Consider the following 21,063-nt stretch of genomic DNA (forward strand, 5'->3'; position numbering starts at 1 on the left):
TCCAAAACAGGTTAAATATTTAATTGTTACAAAGAATCAATGTATGGGCTACATTTATGAGAATAATACATGCATTTACTTGCAGTTGAAGTCGGACGTTTACATACACCTTAGCCAAATACATTTAAACTCAGTTTTTCACCATTTAATCCAAGTAAGAATTCCTTGTCACTTTATTTTAAGAATGTGAAATGTCAGAATAATAGTATAGAGAATGATTTATTTCAGCTTTTATTTCTTTCCTCACATTCCCAATGGGTCAGAAGTTTACATACACAAATATTTGGTAGGATTTTCTTTAAATTGTTTAACTTGTGCCAAATGTTTCGGGTAGCCTTCCACAACCTTCCCACAATAAGTTGGGGGAATTTTGGCCCATTTCTCCTGACAGAGCTGTTGTAACTGAGTCAGGTTTGTAGGCCTCATTGCTCGCACACGCCTTTTTCAGTTCTGCCCACACATCTTCTATAGGATTTAGGTCAGGGCTTTGTGATGGCCACTGCAATACCTTGACTTTATTGTCCTTAAGCCATTTTGCCACAACTTTGGAAGTATGCTTGGGGTCAATGTTCAATTGGAAGACCCATTTGCAACCAAACTTTAACTTGCTGACTGATGATGTCTTGAGAGGTTGCTTCAATATATCCACTAATTTTCCTACCCCATGAAGCCATCTATTTTGTGAAGTGCACCAGTCCCTCCTGCAGCAAAGTTGCAAGCCTCCCCCTTTTTCCTCCAAACATAATGGTCATTATGGCCAAACAGTTCTATTTTTGTTTCATCAGAACAGAGGACATTTCTCCAAAAAGTACAATCTTTGTCCCTATGGGCAGTTTATAACCGTAGTCTGGCTTTTTTATGGCGGTTTTTGAGCAGTGCCTTCTTCCTTGCTGAGCGGCCTTTCAGGTTATGTCAATATAGGACTTGTTTTAATGCGAATATAGATACTTTTGTACCCGTTTCCTCCAGCATCTTCACAAGATCCTTTGCTGTTGTTCTAGGATTGATTTGCACTTTTCGCACCAAAGTACATTCACCTCTAGGAGACAGAACGCATCTCCTTCCTGAGAGGTATGATGGCTGCTTGGTCCCATGGTGTTTATACTTGCGTACTATTGTTTGTACAGATGAACATGGTACCTTCAGGCGTTTGGAAATTGCTCCCAAGGATGAACCAGACTTTCTGAGGTCTTGGCTGATTTCTTTTGATTTTGCCATGATGTCAAGCAAAGAGGCACTGAGTTTGAAGGTAGGCCTTGAAATACATCCACAGGTACACCTTGACTCAAATTATTTCAATTACCCTATCAGAAGCTTCTAAAGCCATGACATAGTTTTCTGGAATTTTCCAAGCTGTTTAAAGGCACAGTCAAATTTAGTGTATGTAAACCTCTGACCCACTGGATTTGTGATAATAATCTGAAATAATCTGTCTGTAAACAATTGTTGGAAAAATTACTTGTGTTATGCACAAAGTAGATGTCCTAGCCGACTTGCCAAAACTATAGTTTGTGAACAAGAAATTTGTGGAGTGGTTGAAAAATGAATTTTAATGACTCCAAATCTAAGTATATGCAAACTTCCGACTTCAACCGTACCTTATCATTCTTGTAGACGATAGGCTCATTTATACATTCAAAAAAGTGTCAAAAGTGAGTCCACCACAAAATATTTCCAGGGTGTTTATGCATCCTCCTCCCAATACAGCCTCTTCCATCACCACGGGTAAGGGAAGGGTATTCATCTGCAAGTGAAGTTTGGCTTTGATGCCAGATCAACTCATATTGTTGCTAGCTACCTATCTTAGCTGTCGTGCTAGCTAACATGCTACTGAACCTTGACACTATACTATTGACATGCATATTGGTATTAATTTAAAGCAACGTATTTTCCTAAAAATATAAGTGTCTAGGCAAATCTTTAGTTAGCTAGCTTCCAATCACCTGAACTCTGCCAAAAATATGATAGTTAACGTTAGCTAGCTAAGCGCTAAGCAGTCAGTTGCGCAGACAGTTTAAAACTGTTATCAACAAAATGTGTTTCACTCTATCCCATAAAACATGACATTACTAAATAGGCATCATTTAGGAAGTTAAGTTAATAAGTTAGACACTCATATTATTGTTGCCACTAGTGGAAAATGTTTGCAAACATCTGACAACATTTTGTGCCACACTATTTAGATTGCAGCAAATTTGCCACAAACTTGTAGAACGTTTGCAGCAACAAATTTATTTTTGATGCAAAAGGAAAAAATATATATTAACCAGCTCGGGCAAGTGCAACTCCAGTCAGGTTCAGCGAAGTGCAACTGCAGTCAAGTCCAAGTGTCAATGAAATCCACAAGATCAATTGTCAAAATCTGAAGCCACATCCCAATAGGAATGGCAGGGCTGCTGCAGCAGAAAATAAGGCATGTGGGAAAAATAGATTATTTGACACTCCTGCTTAGCACCACACGTCAAAGCAAGCCATAAGGATTATTATTGTATTCAGTGGCATTCGCTGACACAAATACTCTGGCAGTCGAGATAGAACCGAGAAGGCCCTGCGCCATGTGAAAGGACTCAGAGTAAAGGAGATAAGGATAGGGCTCCAATCTCTACTACTACAGGTGTTATGTGATGGAGTCAGATTTGGAGGTCAACTAGGATGGTGCCGGGATCATGCTGCGGCTAGCCAAGTATATTTCAACTCCACGACACTACGTCCTCGGAGGTGAGTGAAGAGAAAAGTTTTTGGTGTGAACCTCCGACTCTTTCGAGTTGCTGTTCAGTCGATACTTCAAAATGTGCACCTTTCAGTTACTTACACCCTTACCGTGTACCTATGTTTGTCCTCTTGTTGCATGCCTTTCGTTGTTTGCTGAAATCCATACTTTTTTATAAAGCGTTAATCAAATACAATCACTGACTGTTTTCTTGTTGCTGTTGCTCTAAGATGCCTACTCAGCATGAATGTGCATGTACCGATTAAATGAAGGGATCCCTGAGCTGCCCGCTTGGCTCAGTGATCCCTTCATTTAATTTCTACATTCACTGGTCTGAGCTCCACCACTCGTCCATATACTTTATGAAGAGGGGAATATGAGGAGCTAGGCAGGCAGGCAGGCAACTAGGCTACACCACGCAGTCCCTCATGCATATTTAAAGCTGTCTTCCACCAGTTTGCATTTTATACCTCATCTTGCCCCCATCTGCGATTAGACAGTCAGATGTTGATAAATTATCTTGTGTGCTGAAGCAAAGAAGGAAAAGTAGACATCCACTCTCCCTACTGAGTTATGAGTACGGGCATCCCCTACAAAAAGCAGATATATTGGGCAAGGGGCCGGCGGGGAGAAAAACTGCATATTTAAATCTAATTTTTATTGTAAACAACAGGTGGAGACTAACAGTGAAATGCGTATTTATTGGCCCTTCGTAACAATACAAATAATAAATAATAATAGTAATAGGAACAAAATTGTAACACGGGGACTAAATACACAATGATAGCTTGGCTATATACATGGTGTTACCAGTACCAAGTCGATGTGCAGTGGTACGAGAAAAATGTAGGTAGATATGTACAGTACCAGTCAAAAGTTTGGACACACCTACTCATTCCAGGGTTTTTCTTTATTTTTACTATTTTCTACATTGAAGAGTGTGCCAAGAGTGTGCAAAGTTGTTATCAAGGCAAAGGGTGGATACTTTGAAGAATCTCATATATAAAATATATTTGTTTAACACTTTTTGGGTTATTACATGATTCCATATGTGTTCTCATAGTTTTTATGTCTTCACTATTATTCTACAATGTAGAAAATAGTAAGAATAAAGAAAAACACTTGAATGAGTAGGTGTGTTCAAACTTTTGACTGGTACTGTGTGTTGGAGTGACTCTAGGACGAGAGTGGAAGATGAGAGGGCGGGGAATGTGGTACTGTACTGGGAAAGAGAGGGTTATGGAATTGGACAAGGAATTGAGAAGCTGATCACACAGTGAGTTTGTATTGCATCGCCGAGGTGTGCTATCGTTTGGGCTGTCGATGGGTTCCGCGCTCTGGCGGTCCTAGTCATAATTCATCATTTTTATGGTAAATGACACAGCGTTTCGGTCCCAGAGAGATGGATGAATGGCCTGACATTTATGGCATTTATTTTCTTTGGACTTTGGCATGATAATCAGCTTGGGCAATCTAATAGCCACCATATATTATGAAAATAACCACAAATACAGAGAGAATTTGAGAAAAAAAGGCTTAAGACGGAGGTTCATCCAAGCTAAGAATGAGACACCTAAAGACTGTGACTCTTTTCCACTGATGTGGAATAACTATGCCATAGCAGATCTGTGGGTTGCACTACACTATTCATATAACCATTAAACTGTGGCCCCACTTATACCATATTCCGTTCTCATCAATAATTAACTTACCTCTCCCAGTTGAACACGGTACTACTCAATAGTAATCTAGACAAAGGCTTTGGTTGGAACAGAGTATTGCAATGTGCATAATAGTAGTACTGCTGAATCCTAATGTGAGGACATTCATCTACATTCATGAAACAAAAGATGAGCACTGCATTACAATAGCCTTTGCTGACTGGGATAAAAATGGAAATATGGGTAATATTCAGCAGTAGAATAGACTGGCCATGCTAAAGCTTTATCACGACCAACAGCAGAGATGCACAACTCCAGTTCCGGAATACAGACAGTTTTCCTCCCCATAGCACTTCATTGACCAATACATGTTACTGGTCAACTGAAGACCTAGAAATCAGTCGAGTCAAAAAGCAAGGATGAAGTCTAGTCAAAAAGCAAGGATGAAATCCAACAGGAGGGAAGTGATACAACAGGACCAGAGTTGTGCACCCCTGAACTGACCTACAGTAGGCTTACCGACCAGATATTTAAGCATAGCAACTAAGAACTTATCTATGAACAATATATTGCCAACAACGTCTCTGTCACATTATGGAGGGTCATACTTTAGGTCAATATAAGACTTCTACTTTGAACAAAATTATTTTATGCAGCTGCATGGTGCTCTCTGCTGGACGTTGACTGCATGTGCCAATAGATCACAGCATATTTTGCATGGGCTTATGAGAGAAGAGAATATTGTGTGTTCAAAATGTTGCTTAAATGTCTCTTACTTGAGAGATTTCCATTATATAACCTGAAATCACAAATAGGCCTAATTTGATCATATACAGTGCCTTCGGAAAGAACTCAGACCCATTGACTTCTTCCATATTGTGTTATGTTACAGCCTTATTCTTAAAATGATTGAATAATATAAAAAATGCAATCTACACACAATACCCCATAATGACAAAGCGAAAACCGATTTTTTGAAACGTCTAAAAAATGTCAAACAGAAACACCTTATTTACATAAGTATTCAGACCCTTTGCTTTGAGCTCAGGTGCATCCTGTTTCCATTGATTGGACATGATTTGGAAAGGCACAAACCTGTCTATATAAGGTCCCACAGTTGACAGTGCATGTCAGAGCAAAAACTAAGCCATGAGGTCGAAGGAATTGTCCATAGAGCTCCAAGACAGGATTGTGTTGAGGCACAGATCTGGGGAAGGGTACAAAAAAAATACCTGCATTGAAGGTCCTCAAGAACACAGTGGCCTCAGTCATTCTTAAATGGAAGAAGTTTGGAACCACCAAGACTCCTCTAGGAGATGCCTGCCCGGCCAAACTGAGCAATCGGGGGAGAAGGGCCTTAGTCAAGGAGGTGACCAAGAACCCAATGGTCACTCTGGTCTCTCAGAGTTCCTCTTTGGATATGAGAGAACCTTCCAGAAGGACAACCATCTATGCAGCACTCCAACAATCAGACCTTTATGTAGAGTGGCCAGACGAAAGCCACTCCACAGTAAAAGGCACATGACAGCCCGCTTGGAATTTACCAAAATGTACCTAAAGGACTCTCAGACCATGAGAAACAAGATTCTCTGGTCTGTTGAAACTAACATTGAACACTTCGGCCTGAATGCCAAGAGTCACGTCTGGAGGAAACCTGGCACCATCCCTACAGTGAAGCATGGTGGTGGCAGCATCAGGCTGTGGGGATGTTTTTCAGCACCCGTTAATGGAAGATTAGTCAGGATCGAGGCAAAGATGAACAGACTAAAGTACAGAGATATCCTTGATGAAAAACTGCTCCAGAGAGCTCAGCACCTCAGACTTGGGGCAAAGGTTCAGCTTCTAACAGGACAATGACCCCAAGCACACAGCCAAGACAATGCAGGAGTGGCTTCGGGACAAGTCTCTGAATGTCCTTGAGTGGCCCAGCCAGAGCCCAGACTTGAGCCCGGACCCAATCGAACATCTCTGGAGAGACCTGAAAATAGCTGTACAGCAACACTCCCCATCCAACCTGACAGAGCTTGAGAGGATCTGCAGGGGAGAAACTCCCCAAATACAGGTGTGCCAAGCTTGTAGCATCATACTTTTTAAATTGTATTTTATTTTTCCTTTATTTAACCAGGTAGGCTAGTTGAGAACAAGTTCTCATTTACAACTGCGACCTGGCCAAGATAAAGCAAAGCAGTTCGACACATACTACAACACAGAGTTACACATGGAGTAAAACAAACATACAGTCAATAATACAGTAGAAAAAGTATATATACAGTGTGTGCAAATGAAGTAAGATAAGGGAGGTAAGGCAATAAATAGGCCATGGTGGCGAAGTAATTACAATATACCAATTAAACACTGGAATGGTATGTGTGCAGAAGATGAATGTGCAAGTAAAGATACTTGGGGAAAGATAAATACAGTATGGGGATGAGGTAGTTAAATGGGTTATGTACAGGTGCAGTGATCTGTGAGCTGCTTAAAGCTAGTGAGGGAGATGAGTCTCCAGCTTCAGTGATTTTTGCAGTTCGTTCCAGTCATTGGCAGCAGAGAACTGGAAGGAGAGGCAGCCAAAAGAGGAATTGGTTTTGGGGGTGACCTGTGAGATATACCTGCTGGAGCGCATGCTACGTATGGGTGCTGCTATGGTGACCAGTGAGCTGAGATAAGGCGAGGCTTTACCTAGCAAAGACTTGTAGATGACCTGGAGCCAGCGGGTTTAGCGACGAGAGAGTACAGGTCGCAGTTGTGGGTAGTATATGGAGCTTTGGTGACAAAACGGATGGCACTGTGATAGACTGCATCCAATTTGTTGAGTAGAGTGTTGGAGGCTATTTTGTAGATGATATCGCCGTAGTCGAGGATCGGTAGGATGGTCAGTTTTACGAGGGTATGTTTGGCAGCATGAGTGAAGGATGCTTTGTTGCAAAATAGGAAGCCGATTCTAGATTTAATTTTGGATTGGAGATTCTTAATGTGAGTCTGGAAGGAGAGTTTACAGTCTAGCCAGACACCTAGGTATTTGTAGTTGTCCACATATTCTAAGTCAGAACCGTCCAGAGTAGTGATGCTGGATGGACGGGCAGGTGCGGGCAGCGATCGGTTGAAGAGCATGCACTTAGTTTTACTTGCATTTAAGAGCAGTTGGAGGGCAAGGAATGAGAGTTGTATGGCATTGAAGCTCGTCTGGAGGTTAGTTAACACTAACACGCTCCTAACTTTCCTGAAAAGTTGCATATCACGGGGGCTATTCGGAGCTAATAAAGTACGCCACAGGATATTTTTGTGCTGGTCAAGGGCAGTCAGGTCTGGAGTGAACCAAGAGTATATCTGTTCCTGGTTCTAAAGAAGACTCAATGCTGTAATCAGTGTTTCAACAATGTACTGAGTAAATTAGCAACAATTTCTTAAAAGCTGTTTTTGTTTTGTCATTATGGGGTATTGTGTGTAGATTGATGAGGGAAAAACTATTTAAATACATTTTAGAATAAGGCTGTAACGTAACAAAATGTGGAAAATGTCAAGGGGTCTGAATACTTTCCAAAGGCACTGTACAACACAGGTACGAGCAAGCAGGTACTATTTGACAACTCAGACTCACAACACATGTGGCAAGGACTACATCACTGTCTACAAAGTTCTACATTGGAAACCTAGTAACTATAAGACTCGCTCTCAAGACTGGCTGGTACTAGAGGTTCCATGAGTTTCCTCTGAGTTAGGACAAACTGCTTTCAGTCTCTGTCCTGGAATGACCTACAGGTCACTTTTAAAATGTGATTCTTTGGTCACAAAAGGTGAATTTAGGGCTCTGATAAAACATGTGACCAATGAAACTCCACTTGTTTCGATTGATTGTATATATTCATTTTGAATGTAACGTGATTTATTTGAAATTACATTTTGTAGTTATCATGCTTAAATGTGTTGTTCACATTGCTTGAAGTGTTGTTCCCAAGGCACCATTGAAAATGAGAACCTGGTCTCAATGGGATCCCTTGGTTAAACAGAAAGGTAAATAAAAAATCTAATACAAGCCTCTCTCCCAGACGAGCAATGCTCGCTTCAAGTCAGACAATACTGAGCCATCCAGGAAGACTCGCTGCTCTGGACAAACAGGTACTAATCGCTCTCCAAGGATGCTGTGAGGAAAACTCTCAAAGGACTGAATACTCACGAAGCCGCCGGCCCAGATGGAATCCCTGGCAAGGTCCTCAGAGTGTGTGCTGACCAGCTGGTGGTCGTCTTCTTGGACATCTTCAACCTGTCCCTGTCCCATGCTGTAGTCCCCACCTACTTCAAGGAGACCACCATCGTGCCAGGGCCCAAGAAAAACAAAGTGACATTCCCAAATGACTATCACCCCGTCACACTAACCCTGGTCATCATAAAATGCTTTGAGTGGCTAGTCATGGCCCACATCAAGGCCTGCAGGCCAGGCACACTGGACCTACTGCAATTTGCATACCGCTCCAACAAAATCAAATCAAAGTTTATTTGTCATGTGCGCCGAATACAGTGAAATACTTACTTACAGGCTCTAACTAACAGAGCAAAAAAAGTATTAGGTGAACAACTACATCACTCCCAAGATGGCGTAGCAGTCAGACTTCTTTGTCCTCGTCCTGTCCCATGTATATCTATATTTTTATTTTATTTTATTTTTCTTCTTTCTTTTTAATATTTTTCTAAACCTCAACTTCAAAATACTCTCCTGCAACCCACCTCACCCAATGTGGTGTGGATCTGCATTTTTCTAAAGTATTTCTCTTTACTTCAGAACCGGAATCCCCCAACAGAAGCTAGCCAGCTAACTAGTTACTAGTTACTTACCACTGCTAGTGGTCGTCAGCTAACCTTTAGCTCGGAAAACTCTCACCAATTTGCACAACGAGATTCAAACCAGAGCATAGCGGACCTATTTCTCTCCATATCCCCGGAGTCCTATCGCAAGCTCTGAACCTTTTCACCTGGATCATCGCAGCTAGCCCATGCTAGGCCCATCTCCCGGCTAGCTGAAGAGGTCCATCAGCCACTCCGGGTCTACAATACCTATTTTGACAATTGGCCCGGACCCCTTTTACTGCCGGTACGGAGCTCCTTCATGACTGGACTACTGATGTAATCTGCCCGAGGGGGTTATTCAACCGGCTCCTACGTCGCGACGTCCCCTGGATGCCCGTCCACTAGCTGCCTAGAGCATATTGGACTGTTAGCTAAAGAGATCCATCGGCCAATTTCTTGGGCCACTATACCTATTTTGCCAATTGAACTGAACCCCTTTGCTACACAGAACCCTACTACTCCATCACGACTTATCTATTCGACGTAACCGTACGTTGAGGCTATAACATATATTCTCCATCGCGACGTCCCTCTAAGGCTCTTCTGCTAACTTGCTAGCCCCGGCCTGCTAACTGTCTGAATCACTGTGTATCCAGCCAGCCTAACTACTCACTGGACTCCTATGACAACTAGGCTACGCATGCCTCTCCCTAATGTCAATATGCCTTGTCCATTGCTGTTCTGGTTAGTGATTGTCTTACTTCACTGTAGAGCCTCTAGCCCTGCTCAATATACCTTAGCCAACCCTTTAGTTCCACCTCCCACACATGCGGTGACATCAGCTGGTTTAAATGTCTCTAGAGACTATATCTCTCTCATCATCACACAATGCCTAGGTTTACCTCCAATGTATTCACATCCTACCATACCTTTGTCTGTACAATATGCCTTGAATTTATTCTATCGCGCCCAGAAACCTGCTCCTTTTACTCTCTGTTTTACGTACTAGACGACCAGTTCTTATAGCCTTTAGCCGTACCCTTATCCTACTCCTTCTCTGTTCCTCTGGTTATGTTGAGGTTAATCCAGGCCCTGCAGTGCCTAGCTCCCCTCATATTCACCAGGTGGTCTCATTTGTTGACTTCTGTAACTGTAAAAGTCTTGGATTTATGCATGTTAACATTAGAAGCCTCCTCCCTAAGTTTGTTTTATTCACTGCTTTAGCACACCCGGATGTCCTACCCGTGTCTGAATCCTGGCTTAGGAAGACCACCAAAAACCCTGAAATTTCCATCCCTAACTATAACATTTTCCGACAAGATTGAACTGCCAAAGGGGGCGAAGTTGCAATCTACTGCAGAGATAGCCTGCAGAGTTCTGTCTTACTATCCAGGTCTGTACCAAAACAATTTGAGCTTCTACTTTAAAAAATCCACCTTTCCAGGAACAAGTCTCTCACCATTGCTGCTTGCTATAGACCTCCCTCTGCCCCCAGCTGTGCCCTGGACACCATATGTGAATTGATTGCCTCCCATCTTTCTTCAGAGCTCATGCTGCTTGGTGACCTAAACTGGGACATGCTTAACACCCCAGCCATCCTACAATCTAAGCTTGATGCCCTCAATCTCACACAAAGTATCAATGAGCCTACCAGGTACAATCCAAATCCATAAACACGGGCACCCTCATAGATATCATCCTAACCAACTTGCTCTCCAAATACACCTCTGCATTTTTCAACCAAGATCTCAGCGATCATTGCCTGCATCTGTAATGGGTCTGTGGTCAAACGACCACCCCTCCTCACTGTCAAATGCTCCCTAAAACACTTCAGCGAGCAGGCCTTTCAAATCGACCTGGCCCGGGTATCCTGGAAGGATATTGACCTCAACCCGTCAGTAGAGGATGTTTGGTTATTCTTTAAAATTGCCTTCCTCACCATCTTAAATAAGCATGCCCCATTCAAAAAATTTAGAACCGGGAACAGATATAGCCCTTGGTTCACTCCAGATCTGACTGCCCTTGACCAGCACAAAAACATCCTGTGGTGTACTGCATTAGCATCGAATAGCCCCCGTGATATGTAACTTTTCAGGGAAGCTAGGAACCAATATGCAAAGGGAGTTAGGAAAGCTAAGGCTAGCTTTTTCAAACAGAAATTTGCATCCTGTTGCACAAACTCCAAAACGTTCTGGGACACTGTAAAGTCCATGGAGAATAAGAGCAACTCCTCCTAGCTGCCCACTGCACTGAGTCTAGGAAACATTGTCACCACTGATAAATTCACTATAATTGAGAATTTCAAAAAGCATTTTTCTACGGCTGGCCATGCTTTCCACCTGGCTAACCCTACCCCGGTCAACTGCCCTGCACCCCACACAGCAACTCGCCTGTTACGGATACAGGTATCCTGTGTCTGTGTGTGTATGTATACTGTGTTGTTTTCTCTCCTTCTCCCCTCACAGGTGAAAATCATCACTCCCCAATCAGTCACCAATCCAATCATCAATCAGGAGACACACCTCGTCCTGTTTCCTACCCAATCACAGTTCCTTTCCCTTGGTTTAAAAACCCTGTCAGTAGTATGCTCTAAAGCTCAATCTCTCTGTAAATGCCATGTCTGTAGGTCTCTGTGTTTCACTCGCTCTTTGTGTATTAACCTCTCTTTTGTTTGAGCACCTCCATAGCACTTTGTCATCACCTGTGAGTTTTGGTTATGGTGTTTGTTTGCTGGTGGGAAAAGGGGAAACCAAGACAAGTCGCCCATGGGCATACACTACCCGTAGGTAGACTTTGTTAAATACACTAGTTAGAACTGGGCGGACCACCCACTGTATTGTTAGTTAGTTAGCTGTTGTTAAAGTAGGCTAGTCTAGCTTAGGGGTGTTTTTGAATACTTATTGTTTATTTTCTTGGGTCCAGCTCAGCCCCTTTTCCTGCTTCCCCCCATTACCGTGTGTTTTCAAATAAACCTTGAGTTTGACGGTAGATTTCAGTTGTCCTGGTTATTTCGTTCACACTTTTGCTTTGTCACTATTATAATTTGCTTGAGTTATGTTACCGGTCTCATTACCATCCCCCCCTAGACTGTCGGGCCAAAAGGGATTCGTAACATCGCCCAAGCCTCCCCCATTTCTCCTTCACCCAAATCCAGATAGCTGATGTTCTGAAAGAGCTGCAAATTCTGGACCCCTACAAATCAGCCGGGCTAGACAATCTGGACCCTCTCGTTCTAAAATTATCTGCCAAAATTGGTGCAACCCTTACTACTAGCCTGTTCAATCTCTCTTTCGTATCATCTGAGATTCCCAAAGATTGGAAAGCAACCACAATCATCCCCCCTCTTCAAAGGTGGAGACATTCTAGACCCAAACTGCTACAGACCTATATTTATCCTACCCTGCCGTTCTGTGGTCTTCTAAAGCCAAGTTAACAAACAGATTACCAACCATTTCAAATCCCACCGTACCTTCTCTGCTATGCAATCTGGTTTCAGAGCTGGTCATGGGTGCACCTCAGCCACGCTCAAGGTCCTAAATTATATCATAACCGCCATTGATAAGAGACATTACTGTTCAGCCATTTTCATCGACCTGGCCAAGGCTTCGACTCTGTGAATCATCACATTCTTATCAGCAGACTCAACAGCCTTGGTTTCTCAAATGACTGCCTCGCCTGGTTCACCAACTACTTCTCTGATAGAGTTCAGTGTGTCAAATCGGAGGGCCTGTTGTCTGGACTTCTGGCAGTCTCTATGGGGGTGCCACAGGGTTCATTTTTTGGGCCGACTCTCTTCTGTGTTCATCAATGATGTCGCTCTTGCTGCTGGTGATTCTCTGATCCACCTCTATGCAGATGACAACATTCTGTATACCTCTGGCCCTTCTTTGGACACTGTTAACTAACTTCTCCTTCCTTGCCCTCCAACTGCTCTTAAATGCAAGTAAAACTAAATGCATGCGCTTCAACCGATTGCTGCCTGCACCTGCCCGCCCATCCAGCATCACTACTCTGGACGGTTCTGACTTAGAATACGTGGACAACTCCAAATACCTAGGTGTCTGGCTAGACTGTAAACTCTCCTTCCAGACTCACTGATCCAAAATTAAATCTAGAATCAGCTTCCTATTTTGCAAAAAAGCATCCTTCACTCATGCTGCCAAACATACCCTCGTAAAACTGACCATCCTACCGATCCTCGACTTTGGCAATGTCATCTACAAAATAGCCTCCAACACTCTACTCAACAAATTGGATGCAGTCTATCACAGTGCCATCTGTTTTGTCACCAAAGCCCCATATACTACCCACCACTGCGACCTGTACGCTCTCGTTGGCTGGTCCTCGCTTCATACTCATCGCCAAAACCCACTGGCTCCAGGTCATCTACAAGTCTTTGCTAGGTAAAGCTCGACCCTATCTCAGCTCACATAGCAGCACCCACCCGTAGCACGCCCTCCAGCAGGTATATCTCACAGGTCACCCCCAAAGCCAATTCCTCCTTTGGCCGACAACCAGTTCTCTGCTGCCAATGACTGGAACGAACTGCAACAATCACTGAAGCTGGAGACTCATCTCCCTCACTAGATTTAAGCACCAGCTGACAGAGCAGCTCACAGATCACTGCACCTCAACATAGCCCATCTGTAAATAGCCCTTCCAACTACCTCATCCCCATACTGTATTTATTTATCTTGCCCCTTTGGACCCCAGCATCTCTACTTGCACATTCATCTTCTGCACATTTATCACTCCAGTGTTTAATTGGTATATTGTAATTACTTTGCCACCATGGCCTATTTATTGCCATACCTCCCTTATCTTACCTCATTTGCACACACTGTATATAGTCAATAATACAGTAGAAAAAGTCTGTTTGTTTGTTCCATGTGTACCTGTGTATGTGTTGAACTGCTTTGCTTTATTTTGGCCAGGTTGCAAGTGTAAATGAGAACTTGTTCTCAAACTAGCCTACCTGGTTAAATAAAGGTGAAATACAAAAAAATAAACAATTGTTAAGTCCAGAAATAAAAACAACATTAAAGACAGTGAAAAATAACAGTAGCGATGCTATTTACAGTAACAAGGCTACATACAGGAAACTGGTTAGTCAGGCTGATTGAGGTAGTATGTACATGTAGATATGGTCAAAGTGACTATGCATATATGATAAACAGAGAGTAGCAGTAGTGTAAAATAATATATGATAAACAGAGTAGCAGTAGTGTAAAAGAGGGATTGGGGAGGCACACAATGCAAATAGTCTGGGTAGCCATTTGGTTACCTGTTCAGGAGTCTTATGGCTTGGGGGTAAACTGTTGAGAAGCCTTTTTGTCCTAGACTTGGCACTCCGGCACCGCTTGACATGCGGTAGTAGAGAGAACAGCCTATGACTGGGTGGCAGGCAGCTTAGTCCCAGTGATGTACTGGGCCGTATGCACTACCCGCTGAAGTGCCTTGCGGCCGCAGGCCGAACAATTGCCGTAGCAGGCAGTGATGCAACCAGTCAGGATGCTCTCGATGTTGCAGCTGTAGAACCTTTTGAGGATCTGAGGACCGATGCCAAATCTTTTTAGTTTCCTGAGGGGGAATAGGCTTTGTCGTGCCCTCTTCACAACTGTCTTGGTGTGTTTGGACCATTCTAGTTTGTTATTGATGTGGACACCAAGGAACTTGAAGCTCTCAACCTGCTCCACTTCAGCCCCGTCGATTAGAATGGGGGCGTGCTCGGTCCACCTTTTCCTGTAGTCCACAATCATCTCCACATTTGGACAAGAACACCTATGTGAGAATGCTGTTTATTGACTGCAGTTCAGCATTCAACACTATTGTTCCCTCCAAGCTCAACACCAAGTTCAGAGCCCTAGATCTGGACACCACCCTCTGCAACTGGATGCCGGACTTCCTGACGGGCAGAACACAGGCTGTGAGTATTGGCAACAACACCTCCTCCACACTCTCATAACAGCGCCTCCTCAGTTGTGTGTCCTCAGCCCTCTGGCAATAGATTGAGACTTAAGTCTAAGTCCTATGATTGAGTGTAGTCTGGTCCAGGGGTGCGAAGGTGAACGGCAAGGCACTGGAGCAACGAACCGCCCTTACTGTCTCTGCCTGGCCGTCTCCCCTCTCTTCACTGGGATTCTCTGCCTCTGACCCTATTACGGGGGTTGAGTCTCTGGCTTAGTAGGGCTCTTTCATCCTGTCCCTAGAAGGGGTGTGTCACTTGAGTGGGTTGAGTCAATGACGTGATCTTCCTGTCCGGTTTTGCGCCCCCTCTGACTCGTGTGTGGAGATCTATTTGGCTTATACTCAGCCTTGTCTCAGGGTAGTAAGTTGGTGGTCTGATATCCTTTCTAGTGGTGTGGGGGCTGTGCTTCTTCAAAGTGGGTAGGGTTATATCCTGCATGGTTGGCCTTGTCCGGGGGTATTTAGGATGAGGCTACAGTGTCCCCCCGTCTCTGATTCCAGTATCTATGCTGCAATAGTTTATGTGCCATGGGGCTAGGGTCAGTCTGTTATAAAGTTTTTGGTGAAATTCTCCTGTCTTATCTGGTGTCCTGTGTGAATTTAAGTATGCTCTCCTTCCCCAACCGGAGGACCTGAGCCCTAGGAACATGTCTCAGGACTACCTGGCCTGATGACTCCTGGCTGTCCCCAGTCCACCTGGTCATGCTGCTGCTCCAGTTTGAACTATTCTGCCTGCAGCTATGGAACCCTGACCTGTTCACTGGACATTTTACCTTGTCCCGACCCTGCTGTTAAGTCTTGGAGGCCCAAAACTTCTCTGGTGCATATATAATTAAGTCCAGCTTCTTTGACTTCTTGGACACGTGTGCAGTATAATTAATAACGGTGGCTATAAATGTTACAAAATCAACCTTTTTCACAATAAGTGTATCCAGATCACTTGATTGAAGAAAAACAATTGCAACTAGTTGTGGTGCATCCACCACCATATGTTCTTCAGAACTGTGGCCTCTTGCTCCTTCAACGCTCTTCACAACCTCCAAATAGGAGATTTGTTGTACAGCCCTGATCCTTGACAACTCAACCTCTTTCACCCTAACATGGCACTCAGGGAATATCAGGAAATATGATCCCCACCACAGTGGCAACATTTTACATTCAGACTCCTCACTAACATATTCCTTCAGTCTGCAAACACTTGACACATGGCCAAACTTTTTACACTTCTTGCATTGCATCGGGTTTTGCATGAACGCTCTTACAGCGTATCTTATAAATCCCAACTTTACATAGGGTGTTAAATGCTCATCAAACATCAATGACACAGATAAACGTAGCTCCTTTTTCCCCTTCTCCATACGAGTCAAGTGATAGTGGGACCCCAGAAATAGTGTGCAAAGCTGTCATCAAGGCAGGTGACTGGTGGCTACTTTGAAGAATCTAAAATATATTTTGATTTGTTTAACACTTTTTTGGTTACTACATTATTCCATATGTGTTATTTCATAGTTTTGATGTCTTCACTATTATTCTACAATGTAGAAAATAGTAAGAAATTAAGAAAAACCATTGAATGACTAGGTGTGTTCTACTTGCACAGTTCACGACCATCGCGATTAAGCTATTTGTCAACGCACAGTTTCTGAGGTCCACACGCTGAAATGGGAAAACTCACTGTTGCCCTTTGCCCTTCTGTAACAGAGGCTGAGGGCGCATTCTCTACCGTCAACCCTTCTCACTGCTTTTGCATATGTAACACCCTGTCCTACTCTGACTTTAGCTATCTGTTTCACTTTTTCCATGCATTCTGTAGACCTTGCTTCATGACTACCTCCACAATTGCTACACTGGTGGGCCTTGTCCTCCAGACGTGTTTCCGTTAAATGAAAACCCCCACATCTAACACATCTCAGTTGCTCCTGCCTTACACACTGACGTTGCATGACCAAACTTCTGGCCGAGAAACCACTGTTAATGCTGTAGGTACGAAGGCTCTAACCGGGTAGCTACAATATTCTAACACCCTATCAGGGAGAACCTCCAACTTAAAGTACAACAACACAGCCATGCTCTCTTCCTTCACTCAATCTTCATTGTGGCTAAGCAGTCTGGCCTCACACACACCAGAAACCTTCCTCTTAAAATGCTCAATCTTTATACTTAACGGCACTGTTATCACCCTATTGAGAGGAGCCCTTTTCCTCAGGCTAAAACATGTTACCTCTTGTGCCCCCAGTCGAAACCAAATGCAATGCTCAGTCCCTCTTCATGATAAAGATACACCCTATCATAATGAATCTGCTTCCTGGATAGACTGCACTTTCTCTAGCCTACTTCAAACCCACCTCGACACCTCATAAGGGTCAGACAAATACCCATGCTTGACTTTTTTTTAAATCATACCGATACCTCATACAGGTCAGACAAATCCCCATTCTTGATTTTTTTTATTTTAATCATACTCCTATCAGCAAATAATCACTCTTGATAGACTGCACTTTCCCTAGCCTACATTCACCCTACCTTGATGTAACCGATGTGAAATGGCTGGCTAGTTAGCGGGGTGCGCGCTAATAGCGTTTCAATCGGTGACGTCACTCTCTGAGACCTTGAAGTGGTTGTTCCCCTTGGGCCGCATGCAAGGGCGGAGTGATGGGTAATGATGCTTCATGGAAGGCAGTTGTTGGTGTGTGCATTGGGTCCCTGGTTTGAGCCCAGGTAAGGGCGAGGAGAGGGACGGAAGCTAAACTGTTACATTGATGCTGTTGACCCGGATCACTGGTTGCTGCGGAAAAGGAGAAGGTCAAAAGGGGGCGGAGTGTAACCGATGTGAAATGGTTAGCGGGGTGCGTGCTAATAGCGCTTCAATCAGTGAGGTCACTTGCTCTGAGACCTTGAAGTAGTTATTCCCCTTGCCCTGCAAGGGCTGCGGCTTTTGTGGAGCGATGGGTAACAATGCTTCGTGGGAGGCAGTTGTTGATGTGTGCAGAGGGTCCCTGGTTCGAGCCCAGGTAGGGGCGAGGAGCGGGACGGAAGCTAAACTGTTACATTGACACCTCATACAGGTCAGACAAATATACAGGTCAGACAAATCCCCATACAGTACCTTTCTATTTCTTTGAATCGTATTCCTATCAGCAAAGAATCACTGACAAAACTATACTAAATATATTCACGTCACCAAATAATTGATTCAAATACACTGTTTTGCAAGGAAGGTCTACACTAGCCTTAACAGCACTCTGTAGAGTAGCACCAGGGTGTAGCCAGAGGACAGCTAGCTTCCGTACTACTCTGATTACATTGACTTCAATACAAAACCTAGGAGGCTCATGGTTCTCACCCCCTGCCATAGACTTTCACAGTAATTATGATAGGTTGGAGGACATCCTCCGGAAGTTATCAGAGCTCTTGCAGCAAGAACTGACATGTTCACCCATTCAAAGGATCAGAGAATGAATCTAGTACTGAAAGCTCTCTATCTAAACGTGAATCGATTGCGGTACGGTCCTAGAAACATAAAGCCCTGAACTTTCATATCACAGAATAATTTCACAAATTAAAAATATACTCTTACTGTACAGTATTTTAACCAGTTTTAACACAGTTGCAGTCAACAGTATTTTTCAGTGCCAACACATTTTTGGCGTCCGTCTTCCAGCTGATTAATACAGGTGTCTGTTTTCATCTGTTTTCCGTGAAGAAGCACTGTAACATGGAAATATGGCCATGTAGGAACACTATAAAGGTGTGTAGACATTTAACCTTTTTTTTATTATTATTTCGCAATGATATGAAAAATACATTCCTCATGTTTCCAGAACCGTACCTCAAGTGATGCATCTAGATGTAGACAGCATCTATGAATGGGTTAGGGTATGAGTAGCCTTGTACGCAATGGAAAGGTGTTTTAACATATATTTATTTTTTAATTGGAATTTTTTATATCAATATATTTATGATATCAATCATTTAAAAATATACAATACCAATCAAAAGTTTGGGGTCACTTAAATGTCGTTTTTTAAAGAAAAGCAATTTTTTTTTTTTTTTTTTTTTTTTTGTCCATTAAAATAACATCAAATTGATCAGAAATACAGTGTAGACATTGTTAATGTTGTAAATGGCATATTTTATTTGGAATATTTACATAGGTGTACAGAGGCCTATTATCAGCAACCATCACTCCTGTGTTCCAATGGCACGTTGTGTAAGCTAATCCAAGTTTATTATTTTAAAAGGCGAATTGATCATTAGAAAAACCTTTTGCAATTGTTAGCACAGCTGAAAACTGTTGTGCTGATTACAGAAGCAATAAAACTGATCTTCTTAGACTGGTTGAGTATCTGGAGCATCCGTATTTGTGGGTTCGATTACAGGCTCAAAATGGCCAGAAACAAATAACTTTCTTCTGAAACTCATCAGTCTATTCTTGTTCTGATAAATGAAGGCTATTCCATGCGAGAAATTGCCAAGAAACTGAAGATCTCATACAACGCTGTGTACTACTCCCTTCACAGAACAGCGCAAACTGTCTCTAACCAGAATAGAAAGAGTGGGAGGCCCCGGTGCACAACTGAGCAAGAGGACAAGTACATAAGAGTTTCTAGTTTGAGAAACAGTCGCCTCACAAGTCCTCAACTCTTAGCTTCATTAAATAGTACCTGCAAAACACCAGTCTTAACGTCAACTGTGAACAGTGAGGCAACTCCGGGATGCTAAAAATTTTTTTTTTTATATATCCAAAATTGAAATCATCATATGCATTTTTTATTGAAATCAAAAATAGGAAGAATATCTATAAAAAATATTTCCGATGTAGAAAAGTATATTGATAATATACGTATTATTGATGTCGGCAAAAACATTTTTTGAATAAATACAGTTGGAGTCTGAAGTTTACATACACCATAGCGAAATACATTTAACCTCAGTTTTCACAATTCCTGACATTTAATCTAAAATAATATCCCTGTCTTAGATCAGTTAGGATCAACGCTTTATTTTTAGCATGTGAAATGTCAGAATATTAGTAGAGAATGATTTATTTCAGCTTTTATTTATTTCATCACATTCCCAGTGGGTCAGTTTTCATACACTCAATTTGTATTTGGTAGCATTGCCTTTAAATTGTTTAACTTGGGTCAAACGTTTCAGGTAGCCTTCCATAAGCTTCCCACAATGAGTTGGGTGAATTTTGTCCCATTCCTCCTGACAGAGCTGGTGTAACTGAGTCAAGTTTATATGCCTCCTTGCTCGCACACACTTTTCAGTTCTGCCCACAAATATTCTATAGGATTGAGGTCAAGGCTTTGTGATAGCCACGCCAATACCTTGACTTTGTTGTCCTTAAGCTATTTTGCCACAACTTTGGAAGTATGCTTGGGGTCGTTGTCCATTTGGAAGACCCATTTGCGACCAAGCTTTAACTTCCTGACTGATGTCTTGATATCTTGCTTCAATATAGCCACATCATTTTCCTACCTCATTATGCCATCTATTTTGTGAAGTGCACCAGTCCCTCCTGCAGCAAAGCACCCCAACAACATGATGCTGCCACCCCATGCTTCACGGTTGGGATGGTGTTCTCCAGCTTGCAAACCTCCCCCTTTTTCCTCCAAACAATGGTCATTATGACCAAACAGTCCAGAAGACATTTCTCCAAAATGTATGGTCTTTGTACCCATGGGCAGTTGCAACCGTAGTCTGGCTTTTTTGTGGTGGTTTTGGAGCAGTGGCTTCTTCCTTGCTGAGCGGCCTTTCAGATTGTTGATATAGGACTCGTTTTACTGTGGATATTGATACTTTTGTACCTGCTTCCTCCAGCATCTTCACAAGGTAATTTGCTGTTGTTCTGGGATTGATTTGCACTTGTCGCACCAAAGCACGTTCATCTCAAGGAGATAGAACGTTTCTCCTACCTTAGTGGCATGATGGTTGCGT

This window comes from Oncorhynchus mykiss, chromosome 12 (genome assembly GCF_013265735.2).
Source record: "Oncorhynchus mykiss isolate Arlee chromosome 12, USDA_OmykA_1.1, whole genome shotgun sequence".
In the NCBI taxonomy this organism is placed as follows: Eukaryota; Metazoa; Chordata; class Actinopteri; order Salmoniformes; family Salmonidae; genus Oncorhynchus; species Oncorhynchus mykiss.